This window comes from Panthera pardus, unplaced genomic scaffold (assembly GCF_024362965.1).
Source record: "Panthera pardus isolate Hobbes unplaced genomic scaffold, ASM2436296v1 HiC_scaffold_8, whole genome shotgun sequence".
NCBI lineage: Eukaryota > Metazoa > Chordata > Mammalia > Carnivora > Felidae > Panthera > Panthera pardus.
Window position 1 is genome coordinate 104,312,899 of NW_026527013.1, and position 20,160 is coordinate 104,333,058.

The window sequence follows — 20,160 nt, forward strand, 5'->3', positions numbered from 1 at the left end:
GAGAGAGAAAGTCAGAGTACAAGCAGGAGAGGCAGAGAGAGAGGGAGACACAGAATGTGAAGCAGGCTCCAGGCTCTGAGCTGTCAGCGCAGAGCCCGATGTGGGACTCGAACCCACAAACCACGAGATCGTGACCTGAGCCAAAGTTGGATGCTTAAACTACTGAGCCACCCAGGCACCCCTGAAGTGTGCTCTTTTAAGCTCAATCTCCAGGAGCACTCCAGGCACAAGTCATCAGGGAAAGATTACGGAGGAAAGAAAAGTTGGGTTTATGGCTATCACAGGTAATTCCATAATTTGTCTTTCCAGTCACTTTCTATGAGTGTAACTTCTATCTTATTGTTCATATGAAAAGCGACCCAGAAAATAAAGTCACTATTTATTAGTGCTGCAGAAAATAACTTCATCCCTCCTCTTCACATTAAAACTTGTTTTTGATTGATCAACACTATTTTAATTAGATAAGAACTGTTTTGCATGATATTATTTCAGAGAATCTATGTACATATCCAAATATCAGGTTCATGTAAATTCTTTCCATATAGAAGAATGAAAATTTTACTGCCGAGCATTTGGGAAATTCTCTTTTTCCGTATCTACTACCCTACTCTTATCACATTTTCAACTACCATGTGTCCCCATTAGAGAACCTTTCGAGATTTTGATTATCTGAGTGTGCATCCAAATAAATCTGGGCAGACAGATCTAATGATCATAATAGTGAATGATGTGGTTCTACATTTCATGTAGGTGAAGACCAGTTCAACCTGGTTTGCTTTTTGTAGTCTTTCTGGGGATGATTTCTTAGCTAGGTACTAAACATGAAGTCATAAACTTTTAGAACCCTCACACTTGCCTTTGTATATTAAATATACTATATATTGTTTTTGGCATGCATTTACCAACATAAAAGTTTTAAAGGATTGGTTTATATTTATGAGAATTGTATTTTCCACCTATGAAGCTCTATATACCTTAACTAAACCTACAAAAATGTATATTTCATATGAATTATATAACACAGAAAGAAGTGAATGAACCATTGTCTACATTTAAAACTTCTGCTTTATTTTGAAGCCTTAACTAAGCTTAACTAAAGCATATCTGGCTTAAACTTATATAAACTTATATAAAACGTTGAGAAATAAAATGAATACACTTGGGTTTAGCTATTTTTATGAACTCAAAACAAGACTTCAATGTTTAAGTGGGTGCCTTCCTATCTCTTCACAAATACAGTTTTAAGAATATTTTTTAAAATAATTCATCATTTAATCAATTTAAACATGTATTTTGACATCTTTAAAGTAACCTCCAAATTTTCCCCTTGTTTGGTCTATTTCATGAAATTCACCAAACTCTTTCATGAACTCTTCTGAAATATCTCCTTTCATTCTACTGTGTTCCTATTATCAGGATAAGAGAATTGAACATCTGTTTGAAGTAATTACACTAAAAATTCATGACAATTTCCATAGAAATAAAACAAAATGAGAATGATCAGACGATACACTTCTTTTTCTTAGTAAAAGTATATACTGAAAGTTTATTACATTCATTGTACTGGAGCTTAAATGGTATATAAAAGATAAATCTTGGTTTATGAAGGTTTTTATAGTTTCAAGGTTTTTATAGCTTAGGAGATGAGCAAAGAACACAACATTAATACAGTAAAAATATAATTAATTATATTTTAATGTAAGGCATATACATGTTCAGCACTATTCCTTAATGTTCCTTGCATTATTCTCATTTCGTTTTAATCATAGAAATGTTCAGATTGTGATAGTTGACTTTCAACAGTCATGGTAGTACTATGTGCAATGTACCTCCAGAAGGCATTGACGAATTGAAACTTACCAATGTAATGGACCTGAGAGGGGCATAAACAGAAAGGAGACATTAAAGCAGAGAGAAACCAGACACAGAGCCAAGGTTTTTAAAAAGCACACTATTTAGAAAGCCTCTAGTACCATATTTTTGGGATAGATTTTCCTTGGCAGACTTACACAAACTCTATAGCAATTCTGAGAATTATTATTGAGTTGTTGATGTCTTTTGTATTCTTCAGAAATTATCTTAAAAATTCATATTGACTTCTGATAGTGGCATTCATTATTTGTATATTTACTTATTTATTGATAGCCAGTATAAATTCACAAAAGAAATGAGATGGGAAAAGAATGAAGTCTTGTATTTGCTTGGATCTTTTCAAAGAGCATTTTCATATAACCATCTTATCTGAACTTTATAACAACTGTAGGATATATAAGTCTGGAATCACTCTCAGCTTACTCAAGTAAAAGACCAGTGAATGGAGTCTTATAACTCTTTGTTCCTCTTGTTGAAAAGAAGCTTCCTATCTCTTCATCTTTCATGGGAAGTTTCCAAATAATTTTTAAACCCTGCTTTCCCTCACCTGTCTCATCCAGGTAGTGAATCTGATTTATTCAATATACTAAGCATCACCTGACCCCATGTTTTCTTCTAGGCAATTATGTACTTTCCTCCAACCTCCTGCTGTCTCCCATTTCCCCTGCAGCCCATCACCCATTCTGACCCCCAAAATATGTTTCTAAAATGCAAACATAAGCCAACCTATTAGCTGAGGGTCAAATTCCTTAGTGGGATATAGGAAATCCTCATCTTCTGTCACTGCCTCACGTTCTCCCTACATCCTATCCAGAGAAAGCCATTTGATTCTCTAGGAACTGAAATGCTGCTCTCTCATTCCTCTGCTATTTGGTGTACAGTGTTCTCCATGTCTGCTTGCCCCACCCTCTTGCTAAGTCACTTTTTAGGACTGTAAACCTTCTCAAATTCCCCAGAGGGAGTTGTGCTCTACACTCTCTGTTCTCACAACACTGTAGACATATCATTTTAAAGACGTTTGATAATTGTTTACCTCCTCACCTTTACCTCCAATTAGCCTATGAGAACCTCCTGGTCAGGGATTTTGTCTTATTCAATATATTTATATCTGAAGTCTTTGGTTCAGTTACTATCAAAACTAAAGAGGTTTGCAGCAAATGTTTGCTGGGTGAGGGGGGAAAATGGATTAGAAATCCCAGGACATGCTTTTCTCTTCTGAAAAGGCCACTTGTGTTTATAGATTTTCAACTTTTAGTCTATTAGACCCTGATCAAGATGGCCTTAATACCCTACCCTTAGCTTGTCTGAACCTGACAGGTTCATTCCTGTCTCTAGGTCCCTGACCTTCCCTTTCTTAAGACATTTATTAAACAAAAAACAAAAGAAAAAAAAACCTTGCAATTTTAAATTCTTTTTCTGCCCCTTTGAAATTTATGTAAATTTATTCTAATCTCTTCTTAGTCTTACAGCCCAGGAAATATCTTTCTCTAGGATTTGGGAACCATCTCTTAGACATGGAAACATCAAAGGAGATAATGCCCTGTTACCTCAGTCTTTGTAGGATAGTAGGTCTCAGACTTCTTCAATGGGTGGCAGTTAGCAAACAGACTTGGCCTACTCACTGAGAATAGTATTTGCAAACTCAGGAGTAACTGAATGTACTCAACAAACACATCCCATTCATCACTTTCTTCCCTGTGGTCCTCAACTGCTTTCTCACTAATTCACCCAATACTTAAAAACATTCCTGCCTTTTGTTTCTTTGCAGTTGATTTCAGTTCTATTGTAATAGTTTAGAATAAAGTCTTCCAGTGCAACTCTGTTTGGTGCAGTTTTTGAAACTAATTCACATCAAATTTATTACCATAAGCTTAATCTTCTCTTTTCGTCTTAAAAAAATTCTATGTATTCACCTACTAACTTTTAAATACCTTTAAGCAATCTAGAATCTTTATACTATAATTATTTTTAGGATTTTCCTGCTCTTTCATCATCTTCTTCAAAACCTTTCCATTTCCAATAAGTGTATCTTTTATATTCTCATTATGTTTTCTTCCCTTTCATCTTTGTTGTGTTACTTGAAGTCTCTGTCTGTTTTCATTCCTTCATGGTACTGCAAAATGAATCAGGTGACCCTGAGGTAAAAAAAAAAAAAGCTGCCTTCCTTTCCCCAGCAGCATCCACTTTCCAAATCTATGTCCTGGTATGGTCATTAACACAACCTTTAACTTCATTTTTGAGATGAAGCCCATTCTAACGAAGTATAGTAACTAACATTTGTTAGAAATAAATGATGAAAATTTTGTGCTAAATCCAATCACAACTCTGCAATTTTATGCTTCATTGAATTTTAGGTACTCCTAGTTTAAACCGTACGTGTAGGCAAACAGCTATCACTACATCCATGATTTACTTTCCTAATAATTCAGGTTGAGGACTTCACTTGGGATTGGGCTGAAAAAAAGGAAAAAGGGCGTGTTTATATTTTGCAAAATCTGACATCAGGCACATGGCTTAGTATCAACTATCGTGACACATTTTTTATGCATGCTCTCTATGTGTGTAATATATTAAGCATATAACTGAAAGCACATGTGTTTTGAAATAAAAATGTGAGACGTGTTTAATTTCATTTAACTGAAACTAATACTTCATTTTTATGACTTTCCTGTTATCTATTTGTGTGTCTGCCTGAAAGTCCCAGACTACCCAGCCTTGTTTATTTTCAGCGACTAAAAAGTAAACTGAGACTCATGTTTTTAAAAGCACTATGGAAACTCCAGAAAATTCAAATAATAACTTTATCTCTGGCATGATTTTAAATTAAACAGTTTTATTTGTTCTTATTTCTCCCAGATTTGTTCATTGCATATTGTTATTCTAGAGATTCTAGACTAGTTCTTTCTTGCGGCTTCATTATTCTTAATTATTTTTGAGTTTGAAATTATCTACAATGTTAATTTCACCTTGTCAAAATTTACCCTTTTAGTAATGAGAAGTCAAACTTCCTTGGTTCAAATTCTAGCTTTATCACCTATTAACTATGTACCTTGGAGCAAATGATTTAATTTTTTCTAAGATTCAGTTTCATAATCTACAGATGGAGGCTAATAATAGTACTTATTTTATGGTACAGATGAGGGACCATAAGGAAAGCTGAAGGCCAAGCACAAGCTAGCACCCCCACTTCCCATCAGGGGGGATATGGTGTGATATTCCTCAAGCACTCATGACTGCCCAAGAACAAAGGAAAGGAAAGAAAACAAATGATTAACTGATAGATCACAGTCATACAGGCCATGGGTCTCCACTGGTTTACAAATGTCTTAGTAAATTATAAGAAAATGGCAATCTTATCAATAGCCTAATCTCCAGAAACCTACAGACTCAGTTTCCTAGAGTCCCTAGTATCACCCTCTCCTCCATAGTGATGTGGGGAACAAAGGTAAGAAGGAAATGGCAGATATAATTAAGTTTCCTTATAATCTGCAGTTCAATGACAAATAGTTGAGGCAGACAGAAAAGGAACTCCCTACTGTCTTAATGTTAATACTTTGCTAGAAGGAAAAAACCACCTTAGCTTGACAATAGCTAGGTCTCCAGAATCCTGTGAGTCTTCTTTAGCATATGAAAATCCCTTTGGAAACTTTTCCTAGACTTTACCTTCTCCAACTCCATAGTATATAACCAGTCTCTCCTCAGGGTCCTGGGGCAGCTCTTTCTGCCCATGGGTTCTTCCCCGTGCTTTAATAAAATCACCTTTTTGTACCAAAGATGTTTTCAAGAATTCTTTCTTGATCATTGGCTCTGAATCCTACCACCACTCCCAAACCTCATCAGTATTATTACGCATATTAAATGAGTTTTTAAAAAATTAAGTTCCTAGCTCAGTGTCTGGTACATAGTTGAAAAATGTTCTCTATTTTAACAATACCATGCCCACTTTCCTCACCTCCTTTCAGTGGAGTAGCTGACCATTCCTTCCACACCGTGATAAGAACGGAGGTGCTCCACTGTGTTTCAGTCAACTTGAATTAATGTGCTTTATTATTTTCCCCTAATTCTGCTTATAAGTGGACTTGCTTACCATACCTTATAAGGTATAAGTAAGAACAATTTTACCGATCTGACTTAACAATTTGTTAAAGTGCTAAGATTGTGAGGAAATAAAGAAAACTCAGGAAAAGCCAATGTGTAATTATGAGTATTAAATGTTATAGTTCATATTTTGAAAATTATTTATAGCTGAGTTAGAGATACTTTTGGCCCTCAATAATTTTTAATTTAATTTTTTATTTAAAAAAAAATTTTTTAACATTTATTTATTTTTGAGACAGAGAGAGACAGAGCATGAATGGGGGAGGGTCAGAGAGAGGGAGACAGAATCTGAAACAGGCTCCAGGCTCTGAGCTGTCAGCACAGAGCCTGATGCGGGCTCAAATTCACAGACCGCGAGATCACGACCTGAGCTGAAGTCGGACGCTTAACCAACTGAGCCACCCAGGCGCCCCTTATTTTTTAAATTTACATCCAAATTAGTTAGCATATAGTGAAACAATGATTTCAGGAGTACATTCCTTAGTGACCCTTACCCATTTAGCCCATCCCCCCTCCCACAACCCCTCCAGCAACCCTCAGTTTGTTCTCCATATTTATGAGTCTCTTCTGTTTTTCCCCCTGCCCTGTTTTTATATTATTTTTGTTTCCCTTCCCTTATGTTCATCTGTTTTGTCTCTTAAAGTCCTCATATGAGTGAAGTCATATGATTTTTGTCTTTCTCTGAGTAATTTCACTTAGCATAATACCCTCCAGTACCACCCAAGTAGTTGCAATGGCAAGATTTCATTCTTTTTGATTGCCGAGTAACACTCCATTGTATATGTATACCACATCTTCTTTATCCATTTATCCACAGATGGACATTTGGGCTCCTTCCATACTTTGGCTATTGTTGATAGTGCTGCTATAAACATGGGGGTGCATGTGTCCCTTCAAAACAGCATACCTGTATCCCATGGATAAATGCCTAGTAGTGCAATTGCTGGGTCGTAGGGTAGTTCTATTGTTAGTTTTTTGAGGAACCTCTATACTGTTTTCCAGAGTGACTGCACCAGCTTGCATTCCCAGGCCCTCAATAAAATTTTTAATTAAAAGTTAAACTACAGAATATTGAGCTCACAGCGATAAGAAGAAGTACCAAGACATGTGGCATCTTATAATGTTCTTTTAGTGCACTTTCTCTTGATGGATTAAATCATTTACATTGACTTTTCTTTTTAAATTTTGTTTTTTACTTGTTTTGAAAGAGAGAGCCTGAACAGAGGAGGGACAGAAAGAGAGAGAGAGAGAGAGAGAGAGCGAGAGAGAGAGAGAGAGCGAGAGAGAGAGAGAGAGAGAGAGAGAGAGACAGACAGGGAGAGAGAATCCCAAGCAGGGTCCACACTGTCAGTGCAAAGGCTGATGCGGGGCTCGATCTCAGGAACCATGAGATCATGACCTGAGCTGAAGTCAGACACTTAGCTGACTGAGTCACCCAGGGGCCCATACAGTGACTTAAACAGTATAAGCTAAATAGCTGCACACAATTACTTTCAGTCTTCAAGGCTTCAGCATCTTCTAGACAAGAAAAAAAAAGCTACTTTCAGAAGTGTTATGTAGTACAATGAACTACATTACAGTACTAAACGAGTTATGTAGCAGGCTTATTTTGAAGAGTTATCAATACAATCAACAAAATAACCACATTTATTATAATCTATTGGTTTAATTAACTTTAAAAGCTTATGTAAAAAGAGAGTTCCACATCAAGTATTGCAACAGAATTCCATTTACTCTATGATGAAGTACAACTCCTGTTTTGATCTCTCCAGCCTCATCCTCCCTCACACCAATGCATCTTGTGGGTTCTATCCCAGTCAGTTCCTCACGGAAGCTTGCAGGGCTCTCTTTGGATGAGCGCCCTTGGAATGGCTTTCCCTTTGTTTTGTTCTCTTTTTTTTTATTCCCCAGGTCTTGGTTTCAGGTCTTTCTCTGAGGGAGTCTCATATTTACAATCTGTCCTGCAAATTATCAACCAAAGAGTCTGCCAGCCACACTGCTGTGATTACATTACACCCTCAAATGACTACCTGTAGTTCTCCAAATCAAGCATGCATTTGTGTCTGTTGTGTTTTAAGACATTCCACCAACTGCCCTCACTTGACATATCTTATCTAACAAGTCCATTTCTGGGGAAAGTTGCAACCAGACGAGGCCCAGGAAACCTTATTGCCTAGAAAAGGATGATTCTCTACATATATCAACTTTTACCACCTCTCTGTCTGCACTCCTACATTTTGGGATCTCTTACATACTCACATAAATAAAAAGAAAGCATAGTTATTCTATAGATAGTTATTCAAAGATCATGGTATGCAAGCAAGTCTACAGAGTAATGGCAAAAGTATGAAGAAAAAAAAGGTAAACAGACATATATTTGGCCTTTGTAATCTTGCGAGGATTAAGAAGACCAAATGACTTAGACATATTATATTTATCCCATAAAAATATGCACCAATAATCATAGCATAAAATTTTGGTTACCAATAGAGACTGGATTGATGAGATGATTAGACATGGCACACTTTATATAAGGACACAGTTTGAACACTGAAATTTGAACAGTTTTGAGGAAATGAAAGCTGAATTGGAAATGAAGAAAAGAGGCAGTAAAAAAGGTAAGAGTTTGGACTATGTGGGAAGACTCTGAAGCAGAAACGAATTCAAAGAATTAATTGTCACCATTAGACTTTTCCAAGATCTTCCCCTCTGTTCTCTGATGAATCCATATAGAAACACTGTAACTTTGGACCATAAACAAACACTAGGTTGAGAGCTATAGGATATTAAGTGATAATTTCCCTTTTTTTCTTCATAGTTACAGTGGAATATCTGCTACCAAATCACAAGAAAATAATCTCAAGGAAAATGAAGTTTCAATGATGGAGAAAGTGTTTTGCTATTAATTGGTCTGAAAGCTATTTGCTTTTGTGCTGAAAACCACAAACATGTTAGGACCCCCTAGCTTATTTCATCAACAGTTAATATTTATAAAAAGCTGTTCAGGGCCATCCTGGAGTTAACAGCAATTTTAAGAGTTTGTGGTAAAAGTATATGCACCTGATACAGAAAGAGCATCATCAGTTCAGTACCTGAGATAGAAAGTCCCTGTTAAAGTAATAAAAAAAAAAAAAAAAGCAAACCATGACTAATGAATATCTGCCAAAAGAAAATCTGAGAGTTCCATTAAAGGATTCATATTGTAATGGTAAAGAAGGAGATGATTAGTCTGAGATGGGTCAAAATGGAACTCAGGAAGCAGTCAACATATGTCAAAATTAAAGGACAGTGAGAACAGGGACTGGTAAGAGATAGAGAAATTACTCTAGTTCCACATCTGGTAGAGGATTTTCTGAATAAACCTGTCTTTAGGTCCTGTTAGAGAACTACTCAGCTGGATCTACCAAGCGAGGTCTTAGAAATTTTCATTTACAAAAGATCCTTAAGGTAGGTGTGGGGCAGTGCAAGATGCAATATTAAGAGGATCCTGAACTGACTGACTTCCACAGATATGCCGTATCTACAGCTACATGTAGAAAAACTCTGAAAATGACTTGAAAACTAATTGAAGACATGCTTCGTATCAAGCAAGAAAAGGGCCACATCAAAGCAGGCAGGAGAGGTAGAGTCTCATCAAACATTCTGCCTCTGGCACAGCAACACACAATCAGGAGGGATTTCACAAATCTGAAACTTCTCCCTGAGGAGCAGAGTTTGTATTCCATATCAGAAACCCCAACCTTTAAGTCCTACACCTTTATATCAGATACCCCAATCCTTAAGACAGCCCCAAAACATCTGGCTTTGAAAACCAATAGGGTTTGTGTCCATGACACTTGGGTAAAGTTGCTGTGAACAGCAAGACTGCTCTTGAAGGGCTTTCATGCAGTCTCACTCGCCCCAGGACCCAGGGCAGAATCAGCAGTTTGTAAAGCTCTCAGCCTATATGTGAAGGAGATTCACTTACTAATCTTAAAGCATCTACTGGAGGAATAGGGGCCTGGTGGATTCTCTCCAGAGATGGAGGTTTTGCCAACACCATTTTTGTACTCTCCCTGTGCCTCACTAAAGCTGGCAGGAGATGTCTTGTACTCTTCTCCTGCCTTGCTAAAGCTGGCCAGCTATATGCTGTCTACAGGAGACCCAATCAGATGTAAGGACGCATACAGACTAAAAGCGAAGGATGGAAAAAGATGTTCCATACAAATAGAAGCCAAAGGAAAGCTGGGGTAGCTATACTTGTAACAGACAAAATAGACTTTAAAACAAAGACTGTACAAAAAGCAAAGAAAAGCATTACATAATGATAAAGTTGTCAATCCAAGAAGATATAAAATTTATAAATACTTATGCAATGCACATAGGAGCACCTGATATATAAAATAAATATTCACAGACCTAAAGGAAGAGATAGACAGCAATACAGTAATAGTAAGGGACCTTAATACCCCACTTACATCAATGGATAAATCATCCACACAAAAAATAAATAAGGAAATACTGGCCTTAAATGACACATTAGACTACATGGACTTAATATATACAGAACATTCCATCCCAAACCAGCAGAATATACATTCTTGTCATGTGCACATAGAACATTCTCAAGGACAGATGACCTGTTAGGCCAAAGAAAAGTTCTTAATATTTTTTTTAAAGGAGACAGAAGTTTATTGAATACATTCCAAGGGAGCAGCAAACAGGACAGTAAAGAAGAGACTGTCTGCCATGAGGTGGTGGTGAGGGGCCATAGTTGCAGGGTGAAGTGAGTAGGTATAAGAACATATGGAACTTTCCTTGAGGCTCAATAAATTTAAGAAGATTTCCTGACTACAATGGTATGAAATTAGAGAAGAACTACAAGAAGAAACCTGGAAGAATTACGAATAGGTGGAGATTAAACAACATGCTGCGGAACAGCCAATAGGTCAATGAAGAAATCAAATGAGAAATCGAAAAATATCAGGAGACAATGAAAGTGAAAAACAATATATCAAAACGTATGGCTTGCAGCAAAAGCAATTCTAATAGGGACCTTCACAGAAATAAAGTCTATACCCAAGAAAGAAGAAAAATCTCTAACAGTCTAACTATATACCTCAAGCAACTATAATGAAGCACAAAGTAAGTAGAAGGAAGGAAATGACAAAGATCAGAGAGGAAATAAATGAAAAAGAGACTAAAAAGGAAATAGAAAAAAATTAATGAAACTAAGTGCTGGTTGTTTGAAAATAACAAAGCTCACATGCCAACAACATGGATAAGTTCGTAGACACACACAACCTTCTAAGACTGACCATGAAGAAACAGAAAATATGAATAGACCAATTACTAGTAAGGAGACTGAATGAGTAATCAAAAACCACCCTATAAGCAAAAGTCCAGGACCAGATGATTCACAGGTGAGTTCTACCAAACATTTAAAAAATTAATACTAATTTTTGTCAAAGTCTTCTAAAAATTGCAGAGATGGAAATGCCTTCAAACTCATTTTATGAGGCCAGCATTACTGATATCAAAACCAGAAAGGCTACCACACACAAAAAAGAAAATTACAGGCCAGTATCCCTGATGAGCATAGATGCAAAAATCCCCAACAAACCAAATTCAACGATACATTAAAAAGATCATACACCATGATCAAGTGGAATTTATTCCGGAGATGAAAAGATGGTTCAACATCTGTAAATCAATCAACATGATATACCATATTAACAAAATAAAGGGGGGAAAAAACACATGATCATCTCAACAGATGCAGGAAAAGCATTTGACAAAATTCAAAATTCATGTATGATAAAAACTCTCAACAAAGTGTGTATAAAGAAAACAAACATCAGCATAATAAAGGCCATATATGATAAGCCACAGCTAACATTATACTCAATAGTGAAAAGCTAAAAGCGTTTCCTCTAAGATCAGGAACTAGACAAGTGCCACTCTTGCCACTTTTATTCAACACAGTACTGGAAGCCCTAGCCAGACCAATAAGGTAATAAAAATAAAGAAAAACCATCAAAATTGGAAAGGAATAAGTAAAACTGTCAGTATTCATGGATTACATGATTTTATATATGGAAAACCCTAAAAAGTCCACCAAAAAATTGTTAGAGCTACTAAATAAGTTCAGTAAAGTTGCAAGATACAAGATCAATATACAAAAATCTATTGCATTTCTACACAATAGCATAAAACTGTCAGAAAGAGAAATTAAGAAAGCAATCCCATTTATAATTACATCAAAAAGAATATACTATCTAGGAATACAGTTAATCAAGGACGTGAAAACCCTGTACTGTGAAAACTATAATAGACTGTGATGGAAGAAACTGAAGGAGACACATATAAATGAAAGATGTTCCATGCTAAAGGATTGGAAGAATCAATATTGTTAAAATGTGCATATAGGCCAAAGAAATCTACAGATTTAATGCAATCCCTATGAAAATTCCAATGACATTTCTCACAGAAACAGAACTAACAATCCTAAAATTTGTATGTAAACACAAAAGACGCTGAATCGCCAAAGCAATCTTGAGAAAGAACAAAGTTGGAGGTCTGATATTCCCTGATTGCAAACTGTGTTCAAAGCTATAGTAACCAAAATAGTAGGTATTGGCATGAAAACAGACATATAGATGAATGTAACAGAATAGAGACCCTAGAAATAAACTCACACATATATGGTCGATTAATTTACAACAAAATGGGGAAGGATAGTTTTTTCAATAAATCTTGTTGGGAAAACTGGACAGCCACATACAAAGAATGAAACTATTGTCTTATATCCTATACAAATCTTAACTCAAAATGGATTGAAGACTACAGTGTAAGAACTAAAACCATAAAACTCCCAGAAGAAAACATAAGTGGTAAGCTTTTTGATATTTTACTGACAGTGATATTTTTAGATCAGACTTCATTTTCCAAAGAAGACATACACATGGCCAATAGACACATGAAAAGATACTCAACATCACTCATCAAGGAAATGCAAATCAAAACCACAATGAGATTATCACCTTGCACCAGTCAGAATGGCTAGAATCTAAAAGACAAGAAATAATGTGTTGACAAGGATGTGGAGAAAAAGGAACCTTCTTGCCCTGTTGAGGTGAATGTAAATTGGTTTAGCCATTGTGAAAAGCAGTGTGGAGATTCCTCAAAAAATTAAAAATAGAGCCACTATATGATGAAGCAATTCCACTACTGGTATACATGCTCCCCCCCACCCCCAAATTAAAATACTAATTCAAAAAGACATATGCATTTTCATGTTCACTGCAGCATTATACACAATAACCAAGATATGGAAACAACCTAACTGCCCATTGATGGACAAATGCATAAAGAAGATATATATATATAACAACACAATATTATTCAACCACAACATAGAGTGGGACCTTGTCATATGCAGCAACATAAGTGGAACTTGAAGACATTATATTAAGTGAAATAAGCCAGAGAAAAACAAATACCATATGATTTCACTTACATATGGAATGTAAAAACAAAACAAATAAATCAAAATGAAACAAAACCAAACTCAACAATACAGAGAAACAATACTTGTGGTTGTCAAAGGGGAAGGCGTTGTGAGGTGGGCGAAATGGTTGAAGGAGGTTAAAAGGTATAAATTCAGTTATGAAATAAATAAGTCATGGGAATGTAATTAGAGCATGTGATGAACAAATTGTCTATCTGTATACAATAGTACTATATTGTATACACTATATTGTATATTGTATATTGTATATAATATTGTATATACTATATTGTATGTTGTATACAATATTGTATATACTATATTGTATATTGTACTATATTGTATATATTATATTGTATATTGTATATTTGAACATTGCTAAAAGAATAAATCTTAAAATTTCTCTTCACAAGAAAAAGAAATTTTATAACTATGTATGTGATGGATGGGATCTAGACTTGTTGTGGTGATTGTTTCACAGTGTATATAAATATTATATCATTATCTTGTATAACTGAAACTAATATAATGTTATATGTCAATTCTCCCCTCAGTTACAAAAAAAAAAAATTCTAAACACCTCCATTACATATCTTAACACCTCTATCCCATCACATAATACCATCTCTCTCTCTCTCTCTCTCTCTCTCTCTCTCTCTCTGGTGAAAACATTTAAGATTTACTCTATTAACAATTTTCACATATATAGCACAGTAATGTTTATAGTCACAATGCTGTGCATTAGGTCCCCAGAACATATTCACCTTCTAACTGGAAGTTTGTATTTTTTGTCCAATATCTTCCCATTTCCTCCACCCCCAGTTTTTGGGAAACACCATTGTATTTCTGTTTCTTCAAGTTCAGCTTCTTTAGATTTCACATGTAAGTGAGATCATACAGCATTTGTCTTTCTAATTTCACTTAACATAATGCTAACACCATGGTGACTCATATTGCAATATGAAAGTGCATCAAATAAATATCTTGTACATCTTAAAGTTACAAAATGTTATGTGTCAATTATATATCAACATAGTTGGAGGTAAAAAAAAAAAACAAAACAAATCCCTGAATGATTCTGATACATCAGTGTGTAGAAGGTATTTGATCTACTTATTCCTGATTAAATTCCAATATGTTGGAAGAAAGGGTTAATGGAACCAAATTCTCAAAATCTTATTTGTGACTAGAATTTATATAAACATATTTAATTAAAAATAAAAAGTGTTGGCCCATTGTACCATCTTAACTTATCTCAAATAACTCTTTTTGTTGTTTATCTCAAGCAATGATTGAAGCAATGATTTACGTATTTTAAGGAGACATAAATAAATCAGAGTGGGATCATTTTTACTTCATAGTCTTCTATGAACCAAGTAATGAAGTTTTATAGTAGAGGTTTCCTAACAGAGACATTTGGGGGTAATACCTTCTAGTTTATGTTAGGGGGATTATTTAATCATGAATCAATAAAATACAATTGCTGCTCTGAAGAATACATACACACACACACACACCCTTAAATCAATACACACATAATATAATTTGATCCAAAATCTAAAAGCAATAATACATCGTGGAATGTACATTTGTGGGAATTTTGCTCTTACAGGAGTAAATATATTCTAAAATTGAAAAGTAACTAGATTAGTCTAAAGATACTGTACAATTTTCTCATGTAACTATGGTGGTGCTGTTCCTTTGGCAGGGATGCTGATTTTTAAAAAGAAACCAATTGCATCTGTGCAGATGGGTGGGTCAGTGTGAGTGCCTTGTGTTTGTGAACATTTTGTTAAATACTATGAATAAAATCCCTGGGTGCAATCAACAACTGACTTCCAAGTCCTGTCCTCTTAATTTTCAGTGTTCTCATCATAATTCAAAAGTAGATGAAGTAAAACAAACAAACAAAAAACCCAATGCAATTGAATCTTAAACTTCTTCCCAATACGGATCTACTTACACATGTAATTCAAGGTAAGATGACCTAACATATTTCTTCAATGTTTCTTTTCTCTCTCTCTCTCTCTTTTTAACTTTATTTATTTATTTTTGAGAGAAGGCAGGGAGAGGTAGAGAGAAAGGGAGAAAGGGAGAAAGGGAGAAAGGGAGAAAGGGAGAAAGGGAGACAGGGAGAAAGGGAGAAAGGGAGAAAGGGAGACAGGGAGACAGGGAGACAGGGAGACAGGGAGACAGGGAGACAGGGAGAGGGAGAGGGAGAGGGAGAGGGAGAGGGAGAGGGAGAGGGAGAGGGAGAGGGACAGAGAGAGAATTCCAAGCGGGCTCTCAGCTGGACCTCACACTGTAAGATCATGACCTAAGCCGAAATCAGGAGTTGGAGGCTTAACTGACTGAGCTACCCAGATGTCCCTTTGATGTTCCTTTTCTGTTTAAAAATCTATGATAGTTTTATGCTATTACATAAAAAGAAAGGAAATACTTTTAAATACCAACTACGTGCCAAGCAAATGATCATCATAGCAAGTCAAGAGGTGAATATTTTTTTAAATCACATCTTGCACATTTGAAATAGAGAATCAAATAGCTTTCCACCCGTTGCCCCAAGTCATCTGCTACTTAATGGTAGATGCAGGATTTCAAGCCCATATTCCTAGCTTCCTAAGCTCATATTCTCTCCATCATAACATGATACATTTCAGGCACAAGCATCTGGCAGGTACTTGATTAAAACCTGGCAAAATAAGTGGGTGTATATTTTACCTTCATCTATGTACTACAACACCTTCCAAAACACACTTTGTTCTTTCCTTTTGGAACCTAACCTACCCCTAAAATGTACCAAATGTATGTAGGATATTATATTCTGGAAATCATAAATAGTATAAATTTGAGAAATTTACACAGTACAGGTAAAACTTTTTCATAACTGGATATTTAATTTCTTTGGGGGATTACTCTTCTATGCAGTATAATTGTTTCTGGCATTTCAGCAATGCATTTATGAGCAACTTGACCTTTGATACATTTTTCTTTTCAAACTTATAGCTTGATAAATTTCCAGAAACATTACATTCAGGAGAGTTGAAAAAAGCAAAACAAAACAACCAAAATAACTCTGGGTTACAAAACAATGCTTTTTCAGATGAAATTATATTTGATTTTTTTACTTTGATTTTATTTTGATTTATTTTTAACACCCTCCATATATATGCTGTTTTACATTGTACCTTCATAATCTGTGGTTCAGATTATATGCAATACTTAGGTAAGCAAGCTTCTGGGAGGCATTGGCCCTGTATGCTCATGAGGATATATGTTAAAAAAAGCAAATAAATAAAGAAGAGGAAAAGATAGCACCTACACATGTGAACTCATTTGCTAAAAATCAGCTTGAATACTAGGGAAACCATGCTCACATTCACTTACAAACTGGCAGCTCTCTTACTCCCCAATTCTATAGTAGCCGCTAAACTGTATTATTGAAGACAACATAAAATCAATTTGAATACTATCTATTGTCAAACCATATCTTCAAGCATTGTATGCCAAGATAATGTTCTCTAGAAGCCGTTAAAAAAAATCAAAACCATTACTGAATTAGAGAAATCTTAAAAAGTGCTTGGCTTAGGTGTACATTCGAAAGATGGAACGGAGGCTGCCTATATGATCAAACAAGGAGAGAAGATGCAGGCAGAATGAATTCCATAGCTAATGTGCTGAGACTTTTGAAGTCTTTACCCTGAGGGCAGAATAATAAGCTACTCTGCTTGGGTTTGGATGGACTTACAAAGCCAGAGGGAAAATGGATGAGATGGAATAGACAGAATCGAAATAATAGGGGATTTGGGGAGTTAAGATTTTTAGACAAGTTAAGTTAGTAGAAAATCAGTGCAAAGAATAACAATAGAGACCCAAAGAGGAGAATTGTGTCAGCTTTTCTTGAAGATCATAAATTTTTTAAGTGATAAAATTCCAGTGAGTCAGAAGGATGAAGAAATGGCTACATTCTTATGTGAATATCACGCTTCTGCTTTCCAGTCTACAAAACATAAACATAAAAATCACAGTCTGGAACTGATAATTGCTGCCATTTATGAGCATTGCTATGTGTTAGGTACTGCTTTACAGGTTTTAACTGATGTAATTCTCCAACAATCCTATGAGATGGACACAATTATTATACCCACATTCCAGAGAAGGAAACTAAGGCAAGGAAGCTGAGTAATGCGGCTAAGGTTACACTAGGCTGTGTTTCTTACTAGCGTGAGTGACCTGACTGATTTAACTACCCTATTGTGCGATTCTCTGACAGAACACTCTTCTGCGCCTATCATCAGAGAGATGTGGAAAGTACAGATGTGTGGAGATCTAGTGTAAAGATTAGGAAACGAAGCCCGCAGAAAAGACAAGACTTGCTCAAGGTCACACTGTAAATTAACAACAGAGTTGGGTTTCCAAGACTAATCCAGGGACCAAATGGACTTGCAGTTTAGGGATGGAACATTTGTTATTTTCTCATGTATAAGGCCATCACAGAGACTACCTCACAGCATCGTGCTCAATTATCTGATGTACCAAGAAAACACAAATAAATTACCCTTCTCTCAAGGGCCCAGATACTTATGCTATGTAAACTGCTTACAGTCATCTTGAGAAGCACTGAAAATTGTCTCGTTTTTACAAGGAAACTGTACAGATCAAATATAAAAGCAGGAAATCTCACTCAAACATGCACAATGTTAAAAACATACAATGGGATTTTTCTTGAAAGCGAAACCAAACAAACCAAGACATTTGGCCAGCCCAGAGCAAAGCTGAAGTCAACAGCTCGGGGGCGGAAAAGATAATAATGCTATAGGCCTTATAATAACAATCACTGAATCTATGTAAATAAAGGTACCTAAGCTAAACAGTAGTGAGACTTCAAGACAGAAGACAACAGAGGTGCCATGAGCCCAGAAATTAAATATCTAAAATAAATTAAGAAGGTAATTTTAATGGATATAGATCTGCTGACATAGGCAAGATGTTCTAAGTACATCTCCCAAGGTTTAAAAATAAATGGTATTGATAATAAATCACCAATTCCACTTCACTAGGAGACATTAGAAATAAGGTACTTCCTAAGAAAGCAGTTCAAACAAAGTCAGTTTTCCTAATCCACAACTGTTTCAAAATTAGCATGGACAACACTGATCATCCTTTTGGTAAACACATCTTTTGTAGTACCAGGCGATGTCAAAATCTTCAATACTTATGAGCACCTTCTGTTCAGAAAATGTTGATCTTTGTTTTATGTAGGAGGGACCTAGTCAGACTGCTACTGATGCAGGCATGTTTCAGAGCCCCTGACTGTCAACTCAACTATGGGCATCACATGCCCATTTGGCTCAATGGGCAGTTAAGTGGGTTTGATAGGGATATCATTGCCTAGGAAAAGTCTTGAATTTATGAAACTTTAGTGGATAACAAAATTCAATTACACTTTGAAAGAAAGTAGAACTGAGTATCCTCAATACCAGAGGATTAAAATACATTGATAAAAGGAAATAATTAAAATTCTGAGGCTCATTTCATCAGCTATCCTAATTCTTCTGCTTAAATTGTCTTTCAAATAAATGGTCACTAATTCCAAACATCCATTTCTAATATTTGATATGAGAGTCTAATTTCCTTTTTCCTTTTCAATTTAAAGTAGTAATAATTTAGGTATTCAAAAGAATTCAGCTAAAACTTACATTTTTTGAAAACTAACATTACATTTTAAAGGAACTTTTTTTTTTTCAATTCAAAGATTTGAGTAGGATACTTCAAGGATAGAAGGCAAAGTAGTTCGGGGCACCTGGGTGGCTCAGTCGGTTAAGTGTCCAACTTCAGCTCAGGTCATGATCTCACAGTTCGTGGGTTCGAGCCCCATGTGGGCCTCTGTGGTGACAGCTCAGAGCCTGGAGCCTGTTTCGGATTCTGTCTGTCTCTCTCTCTGTCCCTCCTCCACTCTCACTGTGTCTCTCTCTCTCAAAAATAAATAAATATTAATTTTTTTTTTAATTTAAAAAAAGGCAGCAAAGTAGTTCTTGCACTTGAATTGGGGAGAAAAGCTTGGCCATGGATCGAAGCACCAAAATTGAAAGTGGGCATTTCGAACATACATTTGAGGCAAAAAAATCAAATGCACTAGACCATTTATAAAATAAAAAGCCTTACAATTGAGGGAGAATCATCTTTTCCCATCAGAGTAAAAAAACCCAGGAATTTATATAACACTGGCATGTTCAGTGAATAGGGTTACGGGAAATTTTACATGGTTAAAAGTGAGCTAAGGATTCAGGGGCATCTAGGTGGCTCAGTTGGTTAAGCATCTCTTGATTTCAGCTTAGGTCATGATCTCATGGTTCGTGGGTTTGAGCCCCACATCGGTCTCTGTGCTGACAGCTCAGAGCCTGGAGCCTGCTTCAGAGTCTGTGTCTCCTCCTCTCTCTGCCCCTCCCCTGCTCATGCTCTGTCTCTCTCAAAAATAAATAAACATTAAAAAAAGTTAAAAAAAAAAAAAAAAAAAAAAAAAAAAAAAAAAAAAGAAGGTCCTCGAGCACAGGCACAGGTCCGGAAGCAGGATTAAAGCAGAGATATCAGCGCATACAGATAATTTAAGTTTCTGAAGAGGCACTATGAAGTACAAGTGTTTCAACGTTTTGATTTTTTTAAGTTTTTCTGTTAAGTAGATATTTTCTTAGCAGAGAGAA

At 35.8% G+C, this 20,160-nt stretch overlaps 1 protein-coding gene across 3 annotated transcripts in view; it reads right to left on the bottom strand.

Moving 5' to 3' along the window:
- THSD7A (thrombospondin type 1 domain containing 7A) overlaps positions 1-20,160 on the bottom strand; it is a 437,500-nt gene that overhangs the window by 111,229 nt on the left and 306,111 nt on the right. The window lies entirely within an intron of this gene.